Source organism: Pogonomyrmex barbatus, unplaced genomic scaffold, assembly GCF_055798465.1.
Source record: "Pogonomyrmex barbatus isolate J1 unplaced genomic scaffold, ASM5579846v1 scaffold5, whole genome shotgun sequence".
Lineage (NCBI taxonomy): Eukaryota > Metazoa > Arthropoda > Insecta > Hymenoptera > Formicidae > Pogonomyrmex > Pogonomyrmex barbatus.
The window spans coordinates 8328106-8344701 of NW_028297149.1; the positions used below are offsets into that span (position 1 = coordinate 8328106).

The window sequence follows — 16596 nt, forward strand, 5'->3', positions numbered from 1 at the left end:
TTTGTTATGAACGAAGTCTACAAACAAATATATTGCAATCGCAACGGTTGAGTATTTAATGCATTTAATTAAATTTTTTTCTTGATACTTGATATTAATAAATTATGATAAATGTTTGATAGTAAAGATAATAATCTACTTTATTTAAATTTAAAATACAAAATGGTTTACTCGCGTATTTTATCTAACATACTGTTTAACTTTCAGATACAGTATAGACTATACAATTAAAAAAATTAATTACTATCAATTATTGTAAAATGAAGAAAATAATGTTTCACATATATCACTTTGCCAATAATTATTTATAAATCCATAAATAAAAAATAATTTAAATCCGCTTATAAAAATTTAATTTATTATCCAATTAAAAGATTGTACTGAAACATTATTAAGTTAAAATCTTTTACTGAAATACTGCTGATCAACTAGCTTGCTAAAATAATATTGGCACAACATATTACTATTCGAGAGATTAATCTTCGTTTTCTTAGAACATGTCTAAAATTATCTTCATTCAAATTCCACATTTCGAGCTTCCAAGATCATCCAAGCGCCGAATAATCTGAAAAGCAAATAATATTAATCACTTTATGTACACATCTCGCATATGAGTGTGGGTTTATGTTATACATTCTGGAATATTTCGTGCTTCTGATTACTAGATATTAATTTTTATCTCAGCTATGACACTATTACTATTAATTATATACTAAATAATACTATTAATTATATAAAAAGAGTTTTGACAAGTTATTTAAGAAAAATAAAATTTCTCCGCGCTTTAACGAGTTAGTAAAAGATTTACTTTTCTCAATCATTTGTATTCTCAATCATTGTAATATTCGTAATCTGCACACCCACGCATTCTCAAATTGGGGCTATAGCTCGCGCGATTAGCTGACGGTTTTCACTAATTCAATTAGGTTCTTATGAGACTCAAGCCGGAGCCATTTGTTATTGCAGAGCAGAAAAGGCGGATCTCTCGGGATAGATTTCCTGAGTGCACAGCCCGTTTGGCGCCACTCTATCTGGCAAAGTTTCAACCTCTTAAACAGACTGAGAAAAAACTTTTCTGTCATTCTTGCATTAAAAAAATAACTCCGTGATGAATTCATTTTATGCGGAAATTTTTTGATTATGAATACCGAAACGATAAAAGAATTTTGTGTCCGAAAGTTTTCCTTGCATTTGTGCCAAAATGTTTTTTATGCTATGAGAGAAGATTCAATTGAGATCATGTATTATTATTGTATACAACATTATCAACGAATTAAAATAATCATTTTGCTAAGTAGAAATACATATATATATATATATATATATATATATATATATATATATATATATGAATTTAATAATACTGTTTTATATAATATGATATATAAATCATATATATATATATATATATATATATATGAGACTTAATTAAATTAAATTATTAGAAATATATACACAAAACTTTGTCTCTTTCTCTTTTCTTTCTTTTTAATGTTACTATTTTTTTATTTTACACGATATCATATTATATAAAACAGTATTATTAAATTGTCTTAGACATTATCCCGATTGTGTAAATCAATAATGCATCACATAAATTTACATAGTGACGTTAACGTGCTTTCGAAGTGCATGGAGTATTGTGCACAATGATTGTTTAAACCGGCCGGCTTAAGTAACGTTAATGCGATTAGTTATGAAGCAAATTCGCAAGAGAGATATCCGGGTAACTTTAACCAATTGCCTTTACGTCGATAGTACTAAACGATCGTGATACGAACAATCGTGGCATGAATTCCTAACGTGTACAGCGCTTTATCGGACCGATACTTCTCGCTGACTCGCTTATTTATTTAAGCGTATCGTGCAAACGGGCTGCGATAACTTCGAGGGCGTTTTCATATTTACGCGCATAAATCCTCACCTTTCCTTCCACGGTTTGTAACATTTTTGATGCCGTAGGCTTGCACCAGACGCGCTTTATGTGCGAGCTCTACGTGACTGAAAAGATCCTTTTCAAAATACAGGATTTTTCAACAATACAGGATGTCCTTTCAACTATAGATAGTAAAGAAAAACGAGATGTGTTTCAATATTCAGACATTGATCCGTAAACTTAAAATATTGACTTAAATATTGAATATTCTAAATTAATGGATTATATCAATATCTAACTTTAATGATAAAACATATACACTTACATTACGCTTTTCATCACGCTAAAACTTCTCGATACGCCTGCATTAAATTCAATCCTCATTTAATTTTTAGTATTAAAAGCGGCATTACATAAACGGCAACGTATGGATACCAAAGCGAAGTAAAAAAATTGAAAGAAACGAAGGAAGGATCTGCGGGAGAGCATGCCTTGTGTGCTACGGGATTGTCGTGCTGCTGTGATTTGTTGCAGTCCTCTGGAGGACGATTGTACTCCATCTTGATGAATAATTCATCAGTCAAGCACACACCGAAATCGTGCAAGTTCCGCGATTGGACTACCCAGTAACGTGTCCCAAAATGTTTCAATAAATCCTACACTGCCGTCGCGTCGTTGCATTACTGGCGTTACGGCCATTGTTCTCGCTCCAAAATTGTCGGCTGCTCGCGTCTTTAAATCTCAAACAGCATTTTATCTCCATTAATTGCGGCTTTCATACATGTATAGATACTGTCACACGAATCTGACAAATCATCTAAATCCACTCATCAAGATGAAAATATTAATAAACAACTGAAAGAAAACGTAGCCAATTCTTCGGAGACAAGATCTTAAAATGAAAATATTTACATTTACTGAAAAAAATGTTAATTATAATATTTACTTTTTTATATAAGATGGATCATCAAGATAGATTATCTGTAAAAACATGTTTTTTTTTATCTATTCTTCAATTTCTTATAGTAGAACTGCCGCATATGCGCGATAAAAACCTAGGCAAGCTTTCACGTAGTTGTCGTCAGGAAACGTTGACATCCTGTAAATCAATCTCTCGTTTCTTTTACGTCTGTCTTCTGCCTCGCGGAAACTCGTTCCCCCGCTGTTTGCGAAACTTCGTGCGGGAAAACACTCCGCGAGATCCTATGCGCTCGCTGAGGGATACCCTCGCGGTCTCTGCCTCTGCCAGCCTCTCTGCACTATCTTTACCACTTTCGAGAAGATTTGTATCCGTGGGTGTGCGAGAGATTCCTGTTGTAAATTCCAGTGATATGTTTTGCTTTAGATGTGTTGGTCTGATAAACGTGTACCACTCCTAACTAACGAGTCGATTTCGCATAGGTGCATATAGAGAGCGGAGATATCGCGCAATTAATCTACGGCATGCCGTTTCTATATCGCGGTACATCGAAAGGCATCAAAGTCGAACGCTTGTCGGAGTATTAGCAAGAAATTGCGCGAATACTTGAAATAATTTGCCGATCGCTTTCTCGTTTTCATCATAGATTTCCATCGTCGCTAATTACTTGTCACTTTGACAAGTTTGGAGAGAAGTTTAAATCAATGCGAATTTTGCGATATACCGAAAATTGTAATATATTTATTATCATCTTCTTTTAGTAAATCGTCGCCAGGTAATCGCCGTATAACTTGAATGCCGAATTAAAAATATAAGTTGTATGTATTAATGTAATAGCATAATTATTATATTTATTTGAAATTTTCTTTTTTTATTTTATTTTTTGTTTATTTCACAATGAAATTTATTGAGATATTTCGTGATGACAAAAGTCTTATTGTAAAAGATTTATTAAATTGTAGATATAAAATTTAATCGATCACTTTGATTAGCTTTAATTTGAAAGTTACAATCCTTTCAATGAAAAATCCGATGAAAATTTTAAATGGTAATTAGATGGTAATTAGAGGGATAATTAAATTATAGAAGTATTTATGACAGAAAACATTTATTGAAAAAGAAACTCGATTAAATGTAAATTAATTAAAATAATGTGATTTAATCGTTGTTATTGACAATGATTTTGATTTTCATTAATGAAAAAGAAAAGATATTTTAAGAATATATTATTATCATGCATAAATAATTATGAAAATTACATATAGGAAAATGCGACAAAAGTGTGAAATTATAATGCAATTTTACAACAAACTTTGTGTAAAATTATTATTTAATTTCTTAAAAATATCTTTTTGTGATATTTTTAATGATGTGTGTGTGTGTGTGTGTGTGTGTGTGTGTGTGTGTGTGTGTGTGTGTGTGTGTGTGTGTGTGTGTGTGTGTGTGTGTGTGTGCGTGTGTATATATATATACAATGTAAGATTCGATAGAAAATTAATTTCTTTAAGTGGCAAATTATACTTTGTTAGCTATATAAATCATAAATTCAGTATACATCCATGAAACTCTTAAAAATCATCTCTCTTCGCGATGTATATTCGAGTACGAATATATTCTAGGAGCTAAGACTTTGAGGCAGTAACACGCTAACCACGTGAGGGAAAGCCGTGCGAAACTCTTACTTTACTTTAATTTACGACTTCAGAATAGTAGAAACGGACACGAAACTTCCTGAGAAGAATACTACATCTCATTAATCTTAAATTATCAAGTCAATGTGAGAAATACGCACACTAAACTTTTATTTTGTGAGCTACTTTCTTGATTTTTTTTTCTAAATCAATATTTTCCCGAAACAAGTAATGTTTTGTCGTAAATTAATCGTATTAATCATAATGGGGTAATTCTGCTCTATATATATAATCAATAAATGCTTCATTATCAGATATTCAGATAGCGCAAAAAAATGCGTTACTTTCTCGCGAGTTTCTTGAACTCTTATCGAGGTTAAAGAATGCGTTGATTTATAAGATAGCCATTAAATATTAAAAAGTTTCCATTCAAGATTCATCACTCTTCGAGCGATCAATTTTTTCTCGTCACTGTCACCGAATAGAATCCGCGCTCATGGATTAATCTTCAGTTCGTGACGTATTCTTATTATCGCTCTCATCTGATTCATTATCATTTTATACTCTCTGTGAAAAATATGTGAGAATACTTACGATATCATCAATAGATAACGTAACGATAAAAAAATTTCAAAATATAACCGATATAACCGATTACTCAGATCGCTACATCGTGATTTTATGCAGTTTTAAACTTCATATTTGATATGTCGTACGGTAAATTTTTTAGAAGTTGATTGGCCACGAGACAGAAAACTTTTGAGAGGAAAACTTTTAAAAGGTTTATTATTCTATAGCCAATTAACACAAAATCAAAAAAATTTTATACGACAAATGAAATGTTGGTCTTAGACTGCTCGTTCCTTCGCGTCGACCGACATGATGCGCGATACCATACAAAGCGATGGGAGCGGTAATTGTTTCGATGCAACGAGCCTCCTTAAGCAAGAGGCGACGTGCGGTGCGTGAGGTTCCCACGTGTAGGCTTCCTGTATATATTCGGGCGCAGTCAACGACACGTAAAGTCGCGCGTCTAGGGTCAGACTAGCGTTCCTTCGAGCGTGATTCCTCCGAGTTGGTTCTCATCGACCGACCGTCATATCCTCCGCAGCGCTGCGGCTGAGTGCGAGAGGACCCAGAACATCCACGTTGAAACTTTAAACTAAATTTTGATGCTGTATGAGGCGAACGTATCACTTCATTTACAAATTATAAAATATGCAATTGTACAATCTTTTATTGATGATTATTATGATCTGATTATTATGATCTGGAAGAAAGATTAAATAGAAATATGGGTAGACATATTTTATTATATGTTTGAAATTTTTTAAGAAAGATCAAGAACGATGAGACAATTGTAAATATAAAGATAATAAATGTCTATAAATGTGTTTATAGTACAATAAGATTAAAAAAATATTCCATAATTGCATTATTAAAATTAAAATAAAATTGAAAATAAAGTAATTCTAATTTAAGAAAGAGAAACGATAGGGAGAAAAAAGAAAACAAAGAAGTTACACTCTAAGAATTAAAACAATTTTTAATTACAAACGATAAAAAAACGAAAAATAAGTAAAGCAAGCTTAATGAGTACAATAAAAAGTAAATTAATAATGCAAAAAGATAATTTATAGAAATAATGATATTAAAATAAATAAAAAAGAACATAACAACCATATTGTTTTTATTAAAAATTCTCTTTTTCTTCTCCTTTCCGTTTCTCTACTACACACAATGCTTTAAATTTAAAAGGTAGAAATATATGATATTTTTCGAAAAGCGAGGAAAAAGCCTTTAATAAATTTTGCTGAATCAGAATATAAAGATAATGTGCTAAAAAATGACTATTATACGATTAGAAGATTGTGTCCCAATTGGTCCAAACTTTCCGCATTTCGTTCCTATTTTCTCCTATGTCACTAATAGCAGTCGTTTCTTGCTCTTTTCGAGAATTAGACCACGCCGCATCGTCGAGGCGTGAAAAGGGTAAGAGCTAGAGAACGGACTTAAATTACTCGTGGGACATTCCATGGGAAATTTATACAGCCTTGATTACGTAAGAAATTTATGCAAATTAGAAATAGGAGTCTGATAAAAACACTGCTCTCTGTTAGATAAAATAGTGTTATGGACACAATAGAATTTTCTATATTAAATAATTTTACGAATCAATGATAAAGCAATGACAACATGATAAACAATTGTAAAATATTATTTTATAAATGGATTCATCATAAATACAGAAAATTTTTAAAATCATGAAATAGATAAAATTATATCCGCTAGAAAGATATATCATTTTTAATTTTAAAATTTAAAATTTTGTCATTCTGGCAAAATGCGAACCTGCGAAACGGTTATAATTAAAAAAATTAAGTTTGAGGAAAAGAAATTTTTCAGAAACTTGCGTAAATCACACTAGATGTCTTATTAAAATCACGGAGAACTTTGATTAATACCGCTGTCGATATTCACGCTACAAACTATAGTAATCATAGTTGTGTACTTCGAGGTAATTCAAAACAATACAGAAACAGTTTCTATTCTAGATGAATTCGCATGACTCATAATGAAGATAATTTTTATTGTAATCTGAGCGTATGCAAATGTATATCCTATGTCATCATAAAATGGTGAAGAGTTTTGTAATAAAAAATTAGGATAATGTCTTAAACAATGATAAAATCTTCAACATTACCCTGCATATTTTGCATTTAATCTTATATCGAAAATTTATTAGGTATTTGAGAATAATTATTCATGAGTATACAAATAGAATAGATATAAATTAGGCATATTTTACATTTTAAATAGATATTTATTAATTCGTTTTAGATCGATTTGCATGATAAAAATGCTAAACATATTTTTTTTTACCAAGATAGATTTTATAAATTTAATGTGACTTTTATCGATTGCATTTAAGATTAATAATAAGATAAACAACGTGGAAAGTATTTCTTCATCGATCACCGCATCAAAATGAGCAATTTAAATTGAAAGACGCACTCAGTGCTGATCTCGGAATAATTTCCGCATGAGAAACAATGGCCGTGATTTTCTCACGATACTAACCCAGCAGGATGTAGTTTTGAATTTAATTTAAATCAGGAACGTGCGAAGTGCAATCTGTTATTGTTGCGTACATCCTCCATTCTCCTTCCTCATCTCAATTGCAAGCAAAGTAACGGTTCATTTACCACTGTAACAATGCTGATATGAGACCGCGGATTAATACGAGATAATAACATCTCAAATTGTGTAAGAAATTGATGTCAACGTATCAAGGTTACAAGGCCTGCAAATAAAAAATAAATTAAAAGCAGTTTAATTACTTTATATGAACGTTTGAGTACATAAAAATTTTCAAATATTTTCTTATCATGAATGGATATTTTATGAAGAAAATGACTTTTGACACCTGTAATACTTCCGTGATACTTTCTTAGGAAGTTTCTCGGGAAAGTTTCACGATTACATCTCGTCCAATTCGCATCGTAATGAGGCTGTCAGCATTACTGACCATCGCACGGTGTTAAGTACCAATCCGAAAATCACAATTATAAAACACATATCACATATATTCTAAATTAATTGAAAAAATTGAAATTGTGTTCTTAAAAATTCTAAAATAATATTTTAATTAAGTATTGTATATTAACAAGTGATTTCTCTTGAAATGTCCTGCAGATTATGACTTTATAAATTTCTGAATAATATATTATTCTATTGGAAAAATAAATTGAATTTTAATTATAAAAATAAAATTTTATTTTTATAATTAAAGCTAAACTTAGGAAAAAGCTAACTTAGGAAGAAGCATTAAATAAAAACAACTATATGTAATTTATTGTATGTAGGTGACCATGAATTTTTATAAAGAATTATATCAATTTTTGAGTTTTAAAAATATTTTAGTATTATATTATTTCGACTATATTTTCAAAAATATAAAATATAATTAATCATCATTTATGCAGTAATTTATTTAATAAAATTTCTTAATTTGATACAAATACTATTATAGAATTTTTACATTAAAACGTTTGCAGTATCTATAAATGGTTAATTCTAGATGATTAGATGATTTCCAGTTAATTTTCGAACATTGCCGTAACAATTTGAAATTTTCTTTCGAAATCAATCATTTTAAATTGCATCAAATTTGATTTAATTGCTTTTAATGATTAAAATACATTTAACACAAGAATGGAATTATATTATATAATAAAAATTGCTAAAAAAACTTACTTTTTTAAAGGAGAGATAATTTTATATTTATTATTTGTAACATACACAAAGTTTTAATGTATGCAATAATTTTTTTGCATATTTTATTTGTTAAATACTATCTTTCTCTTTTCTATATTTTATATTGCAAATTTTCATATTTTGTCAATCAAGCTTTATATAATCGAATTTAATTGAAAGATCTATAATAGAAGTTTCTCTTCTGACAAAGGCTTTTAATACATTGACTGTCTAAGTATATATAATAACAATGTAGTAATTTCGTTTTCACCTTTGAGTATTAAGCGAATATAGTGTTCATTATATGATCATGCTCTTGGAAATTTCAGTGTCAGTTTAAGCTATACTTGATATATCACACTTGATTGACTTAAAGAGAAGAAGAAATTTAATATATACTAAATGATTTAAATAGATATGATAGAAATATTTCTCAGATATTTTAAAATCTTATAATTTAATTTAAAAGCCTTAATACAATTTAATATCAGTTTAATGGATCTTAATAGTATTTTCTATATAAACAAAATAATTGCTTGCACTCCTATGCGAAAATTTTAAATTGTGAATATTTATCTGCATAAATAAAAATTTTTAAAGATTCTTTTTAATAATAGAATAATTTCACAAATAATAAAGATAATATATATTTATCATATTTATAGCATATCAATAATAATGATAATGATTATATAATAAAATTTATGCTATTAGAAGAACTGTGGTAATCGACTGAATTTTGATTATAATAATTTTTCAATTATTGAAAATTTTTTAATTGCATAAAATTAACATAAAATACAAATACGGTTAAAAATATGGTTAAAAAATACACATAAAATAAATTACGTACTTTCGAAAATTTATTTTTATCTAAATTATTGTTATAAACTAATATTAATTATATATAAAATATATAACATAAAAAAATTTAAATATATTTAATGCATTTCTATGATTTTATATATTATTACGATACTGATAAATTTTTTTTATTGTGATATGTAAAATAGATTTGAAATATAAAATTGCTGCAAATGTTTTTAAAGGACGTAGGAATAATTTTTCTTTATTGCTCGAGCAAGTTGATCAAATTCTCGATCAAATTCTTTAATAATATAATCGGTTTTGTATTTCAACAATAGTTATATTGCAAGTATTATACAATATTATACAGTAAATTGTAGCGAGATGTATCAATTTCTATTTTGGTGATCGAGAAACAGTTTCGTCATAGAATGAATTCTCAGAATCATGGATATTTCATAAAACGAGGACGTAGCTATATTTATCGCTATTTTTATCGGGATAAATTATCGTTTTGTCAAAAAAAAAAGATATTTTCTTACGAAAAAAATACAAGTTTACTAAAAATTATATTATTAAATCATTATGAAGTACAACAAAAGCTTATACATTAAATATGTTTATCCAAAAACCAAGTTTGATGCACATTTTCGCTCAGACATACTGCATTCACGTCAAAGTAAATAGGATAATTACATGTACTATCTACACACAGTAGACAGAAGTTTATTTACATATAATTGAAACACGTAAATATAATTAGACGTAAATGTAATTGTTTTGCTATGTAGCCATGCAAGACAATTACAATTGTGCGTTTTGCTGATAAATCTAACTCTTCTTTCTATACAAATTTAAAAATTTAAGTGATATTGTTTAAGAGTATTTAAATAACATTAGTAAAGTAACATTTAATTGAAACTAGTAGAAATGCAATAACAGCAAAATTAATTATAATGTTTAAATTTTAATAAACCTGTATGTAAATACAATAGATGAATACGTGTTAAATTTAAAAAAAATTATAATTATTTAAAAAAAAGAATATGACAATAAGAGTACATATGATTAATTGAAAACCGTATATTATGGCACAATGATAACTTTAATGAACAAATAGTAAAATTCTGTTATTTTTTGGTTCTCTAATTTATGTTTTATTTATGTATTCAATTATATTATATTATATTAATCCGAAATATATCTCAGACACAGTTGACAGATATATAATTAGCAAGATATTTTAGCTTATATTCTTACTTACAAATACTTACAAATTAACGTTTTTAAAATTAAGCATGTACTCATACTGTTTATTCAAATTATTTGTTTTACCATAATATTTTTTTATATTTTTCTTTGTAATATGTAAGATCCTTGATTAGAGAACAATAAAAAGTTTGAAACATCCAATAACAATAGATGGATATGTTGCTAGAAAACGTTTTTATAACGGTACTGAAACTAACTGCCAATAAATTTGATCTCGTGTAAAGTGCAAAGTCAAGCCCCGACGTGCTTGCTTTTTAATATGAATCGTCGATATAGTAGTGATGTATTTCGTTTAGGAAATTTGCGATCATTTTGATCGAAAAATGTGCATATTTCAACACTCCACCATTTATATGACTTTCCAAAACTTTTTGGAGATAACTTAAAGAAAAAATTGAGAAGTACGTTTGAGATCGGAAATAAACTTATCAAATAATATTATATAGTAATATTATATAGTAATATTATATAGTAATATTATATATCACGCCACATTTTTAACGTAGTGCATTTATACATTGCACAACTCAAAGTATCTGGTTATCAGAAAGATTAAAAAGTTTTAGCTTTGAAAGCTTCTATGAGAAATTTTTTACGATAGAATCATAATAGTTGATAAATTTAAAAGTACTTAAAAAGTCGGTTATTGATTGATACTTTTCTAAATTAGATTAATTGCTTCTTTTTCTACAAGATATTTCAATAGCTTGATTCTAATTCTTTTATTTTGTTAATATTATTAATATTATTATTATAGATTTTTTAATAACGCTAGATGCTAAATCGTTAAACAAGAAACGTCTTATAGATAACGTTAGAACAGTTACAATATATTAGATATTATATTAGATATTATTGCAGCGGAATTAATTTATTCTTTTAATGAAAATTATTAAACATTGATATCTTATGTGTCATTATATGAAATTTTAAACATCAGAATTTATTTCTTTCATTTCTATTCATTATTTCTATTAATATAATTCTTTTTAAAAAAAATCATTTTATATATGCTGATCTATTTCAATCAATAACATCATATTGATATCCAATTTTAAAATCAGTAAAATAATATTATTATTATCTCTTAAAATTACTCAGGTTTTAAATTTGCTATAATTTAAAAGTATTCTTGACTAACATTTTCTAGATTATTTTAAAAATCTGTATTATAATTTTACGGAGAAATTATTATTTTGATGTGATATTTAATATGATAATAATATAATTGTCTGCCAGTTAAAAAATATATCCACGTATTTAATATAACAAGGTATTATGTGACACTAGTGCAATGATTGAAATTAAAACATTTCACTGAAGAATTGCGCGAAAAATGTCTCGATTTTCGAACAAAATTCATCCCATTCATCCGTTTACATGAAATATTTTGCATGAAATAATGCAGGTACATCCCATTGGTACTTATCGAATAAAGAAACCGAGACGAGAAGCAACATACGCAAATTAGTGAAAATATATTGATCGTTTATTTATACAATTTCACGATGATCTGCCGTGCGACCAAGGAATAAGAGACCGGATTCCCGATTTCTTTCTCTCTTTGTCTTTTGCAAATACCATCCCTTTTTCTTTCTCTCTTTTCTTTCTATTTATCTATCTCCGGGTCCGCGACCTCCACCTATTTTCGTATGGCAAGAAATTGGCATGATGCCATGGCCACTGTGCCTCCCGGTCGCTCGACAAAACCACCGTGGCTGTCATCCACCACCGATTACGTCGATTACATCATCTGTCTCTCATCCCGCCGTCACAAAAATACATTCTCGTCGCGCGATTTCGCGAAAGGCCGCGAGCGTTTCTATTTGTACGATCGTGAAACCTGTCGAATGACGACGCCGACTTCTCGTTCACCTCCGAATTCGCATAGATCGTAAACCACTTTTCCGTAAGAACAGTTTCGACTGCCGAGGATCGATACTCTTGCCTGCCTGTCTCTCCTGGTTCCAGGTCGGCAAACGTTGGAAATTTGAGATTTACTTGAGCTCTACTTCGAAGAGTTCGCTTTATGCGCACGTTCTGAATAATTGTGGTTTGTGGATAATTTCAAAGATAATTTCATCGTAAGCTAAATATTTATATTATATCAACATTACTATCGTAATGAAATTAAATAATTATTATCACAATTTTCATATATGAAGTATTTACTATGCATACTGAAAAAATATTGTCAATCTTGTAATTATCTTTTTCTTTTTCTATTTTAAAATTGTAATTAACGTCTTTCTACTTTATAAAATACTGTCTATATATACCTATATGTACTTTTGAAGTATAAAACCTATATTTTTAAAATAAAATAATTTATTCTCCATGTCAGTAAAATTTGAACATGAATATTTTTGCTTTATGGAACAGAAATATTACAAATAATAAATGACATTATTTGAAAATTTATGTATATAATTTTGATAATGTTACATATTTTCTACTTTTCTTCTATATTTTATCTATTGCAAATTTAATAGTAACACTAATTGTAATTTAATAACACCAATTGTAGTAAACATAAAGCAAGCTATGTATAATTTATATACGTATAATTCATTTACGATAGAACAGTTCACAACGCGCACTCATTTCTAAAATTCAACTTTATCCCGATGTTATTTATTTTTGTTAATTCTTTCTATGTAGCTCACTTAATCCTTAGAGATATCCATATTGAAATGTATATTCGCGATAATAATAAAATTAATATTATTATAACGATATTGTAGAAATGATAAAATTAATGTTATTGTAATGATTATCTGAATTTGATTTTGTAATTAAATAATTATACTATTTCAAATTTTTAGACAGTGTTTTCAGAGCACACTTTGTATTTACGCACTTTTTAGAGATTTTATTGTACGTATCGTTGCATTGTCTGCTAGATGAAAAAATTGTTATTATTACTTCAGTTGTCCAGATTAAATAAAATACTTATACGCCTTTCAATTGCAAACAAAATTAATATTGAACGAGGCCATTACATGGCATTTGCGGTTAACGAAAGCTTTCACAAAACATGCATATATGTGTATATATATATATATATATATATGTGTGTGTGTGTGTGTGTGTGTGTGTGTATGTGTGTGTGTGTGGTATTACATTAATCTGGCAATGTAATTAATAATCTTTAGTAATGTTCTGAATACTTTAATTCTTGCGTAATGCGTAAAGAAAATATGATTGATATTTTTATTAAATAAAACTTAAAAAATCTGTAAATAAAGAAATTATTAAAACATTTTGTATAAATCTTATGCTGAATTAATTCAATTTTTATTTTTTTACAATTTTCAAATAAAAATTGACATAAAATTAAAATATAAAGTTCTTTTAATAATGATATTATATTTCTGATGTTATTTAAAGACAATAAAAGATAATACAATATGCTTATCATGAACTATTTTTCCTGAATAAATTTCATTTAAAATCTATTATCTTTTCAATCGCCAATGTTATCCATGTCGATTATATAGTTTACACAGCGATCTGATATATAATTCATGTAATATAAATATAGTTTGGAGCTGATTTTTGAATCTTGATCCCTCTGATAGTAATACTTGATCCCTCTGATGATATAAGCTCATATTCGTGTGTGTATTCTTTAGCGTGTTCATTAATGATTTTTTTTGGCAGTAGAGGCGTTGCCTCACTGCCACAATTTTAAACTCTTTACCTCAAATAGCGAAATCGCGTGAGGATTATCACGAACGTAATTCGCGTGTAGCGTTATCTATGTCGTCAATAATAACTATAAGAGTTCTCATAAATGTAATGCATACTAGAAAATTGTTTGCTCTTTTTTCTATTACGAAGCAGCAAGTCTGCGATCAGTTTATATAATAATTACCATAATGTGTACTATCGTATAAGTATAAAAATTTATATACCTTTTATATTATTCATACAAATAAATAATTAAATTTCGCGGAGGAAAAGTTCGCATTTTATCATAAAATATTCATTGGTAAATTGAATTGAATTTATAAATCGTTGAATTTTTTAATAAAAATTTAAACGCCTTTAGATCCACCTTAATAACAAGTTTATACGAGATTTCAAATTAAAAGATTTTATAATTAAAAAACTAAAAGAATGATAAATAAGAATCAAAAAAGGTAAGCAAATTAATTTTTCTATACTTTATGGCTGTTTTAAAATATTATGAATTTTTAGCTCTCTTGAACGTATTCTTTATTTTCCCTTGATTTATCTATTTTCATCGCGAAATAATAGACAGGAAATTAAACGTGGAAAAAAAAACTCAAATTGCAAATATGCTTTCTAAAAATCTTGTTAAAGTGCAAAAATAGGGAAACCGTGCTACCTTACTGAACACCACATATTCAGTGAAGAGAGACCATTAGATGTTTTTATTCATTTAGATATTCATTGTTAGATGTCTTTTACATTTTTAGTTTTTAAGTTTTACAATACGTTATTAGGTAATTTTCTCTTTTATTGCAATTAACATACGACTATAATTTCTATTTTTAATACTAAATATAAATCTATATATTTTTAAGTGCATTAAATTAATATAATTTTTGTATTTTTTAATGTATAAACAGTACATTATTTAATAAGTAATGAATTTTGATATTTATTACATTAAATTTTATTTCTACTTTAATTAACATCAACGTATATACTTTGTTTCTTTTTATACAAACATAAAAAGATCCTATTACGCTAAAACGTATATTTATTTTTAACTTAAAACATGATAATATCATTTGTGTAATATGTAATATAATATATATTATATATTATATATAGTTACATTATTGAAGCATTCATTGTCTCACAAAATATTTTACTTCATAGATGTCCTTTTGTCTCGCGGAGCAAACATAATTAACTTAATTAATTTATCAATGAGTTGGGTCTACTGGTAATGTTATTGATTAATCGTCAATAACATCAAATTTCATGAAATTTTAATACTATTTTAATTCTCTTTCTCTGAGTAAGGTATTGCATAAATTGATATGTCTATAAGTTTTGCAAATCTTTATTGTTACAAAAACTTTGACATAAATTTAATATGTATTATTTAATTTCTTATAACGCGTTTCAAAAGCTTACGCTTAATTTTCTTAAAATGTCCATTAAGTTTATTATGCCATGAACGCAGGTGCTCGAGCGAATAATCGTAATTGCAGCAATTGCTGGCGTATGACTTCATCCGCTTTCCTTCTGTCACTGGCGGAATATAGATCTCCTTCCTTGCCCTTCCCGAACTTCTCGAAGCAATGACTACTCGGTATTCCAACTTCACGAATGCATACGGCCGATCGACCAACTAACCGCGGCCAAGCGAATGATTTGGACGCGAGCCAACCTGCGTGACGCCGCGCCGCATCTGCATTTTGTGGACGTGAAAATAGCATAGCTTTGCTAATTTGTACCTATCTGCTTAGTGCTCGAATCATCAAGAACCGCGCAACGTTTTCCTAATCCGGAAATGGAATGACAACGTACATCTCTCGTGATGTACGTTGCCATTAGCTATCGCGGAGTGATTCATACATTCAAAATGACAAGCGAATAGCTCTGACAGAATTTGAGATGTCTAGCAATATCTTGAAATTTTAAACTTTATTTATAAATGGAAAAATTATATATCTTCGTTTGTATGCGTCTAAAATAAATTACTCATGAAAAAATAATATATCAAATGCTAACTGTGCTAGAAAGTTATTATCATCTACGATCTTAAAATATTCACAGGCATAAACAGCAAATAATTCTACTGTTTTAATTTATAGAAGGATATGTTCTGCGTTGGACAAATATATAATTTG

The 16596-nt window shown here is 28.3% G+C and overlaps 1 protein-coding gene and 1 long non-coding RNA gene across 11 annotated transcripts in view; one reads left to right on the forward strand and one right to left on the reverse strand.

The window, feature by feature from the left end:
• nrm (neuromusculin) overlaps window positions 1–16596 on the forward strand; it is a 162461-nt gene that overhangs the window by 37112 nt on the left and 108753 nt on the right. The window lies entirely within an intron of this gene.
• Window positions 7230–16471, reverse strand: LOC148935425 (uncharacterized). The gene is made up of 2 exons (XR_016140406.1): window positions 15878–16471; window positions 7230–7950 (listed from the first exon to the last, which is right to left on the reverse strand). It is a non-coding gene; the product is annotated as an uncharacterized LOC148935425 (long non-coding RNA).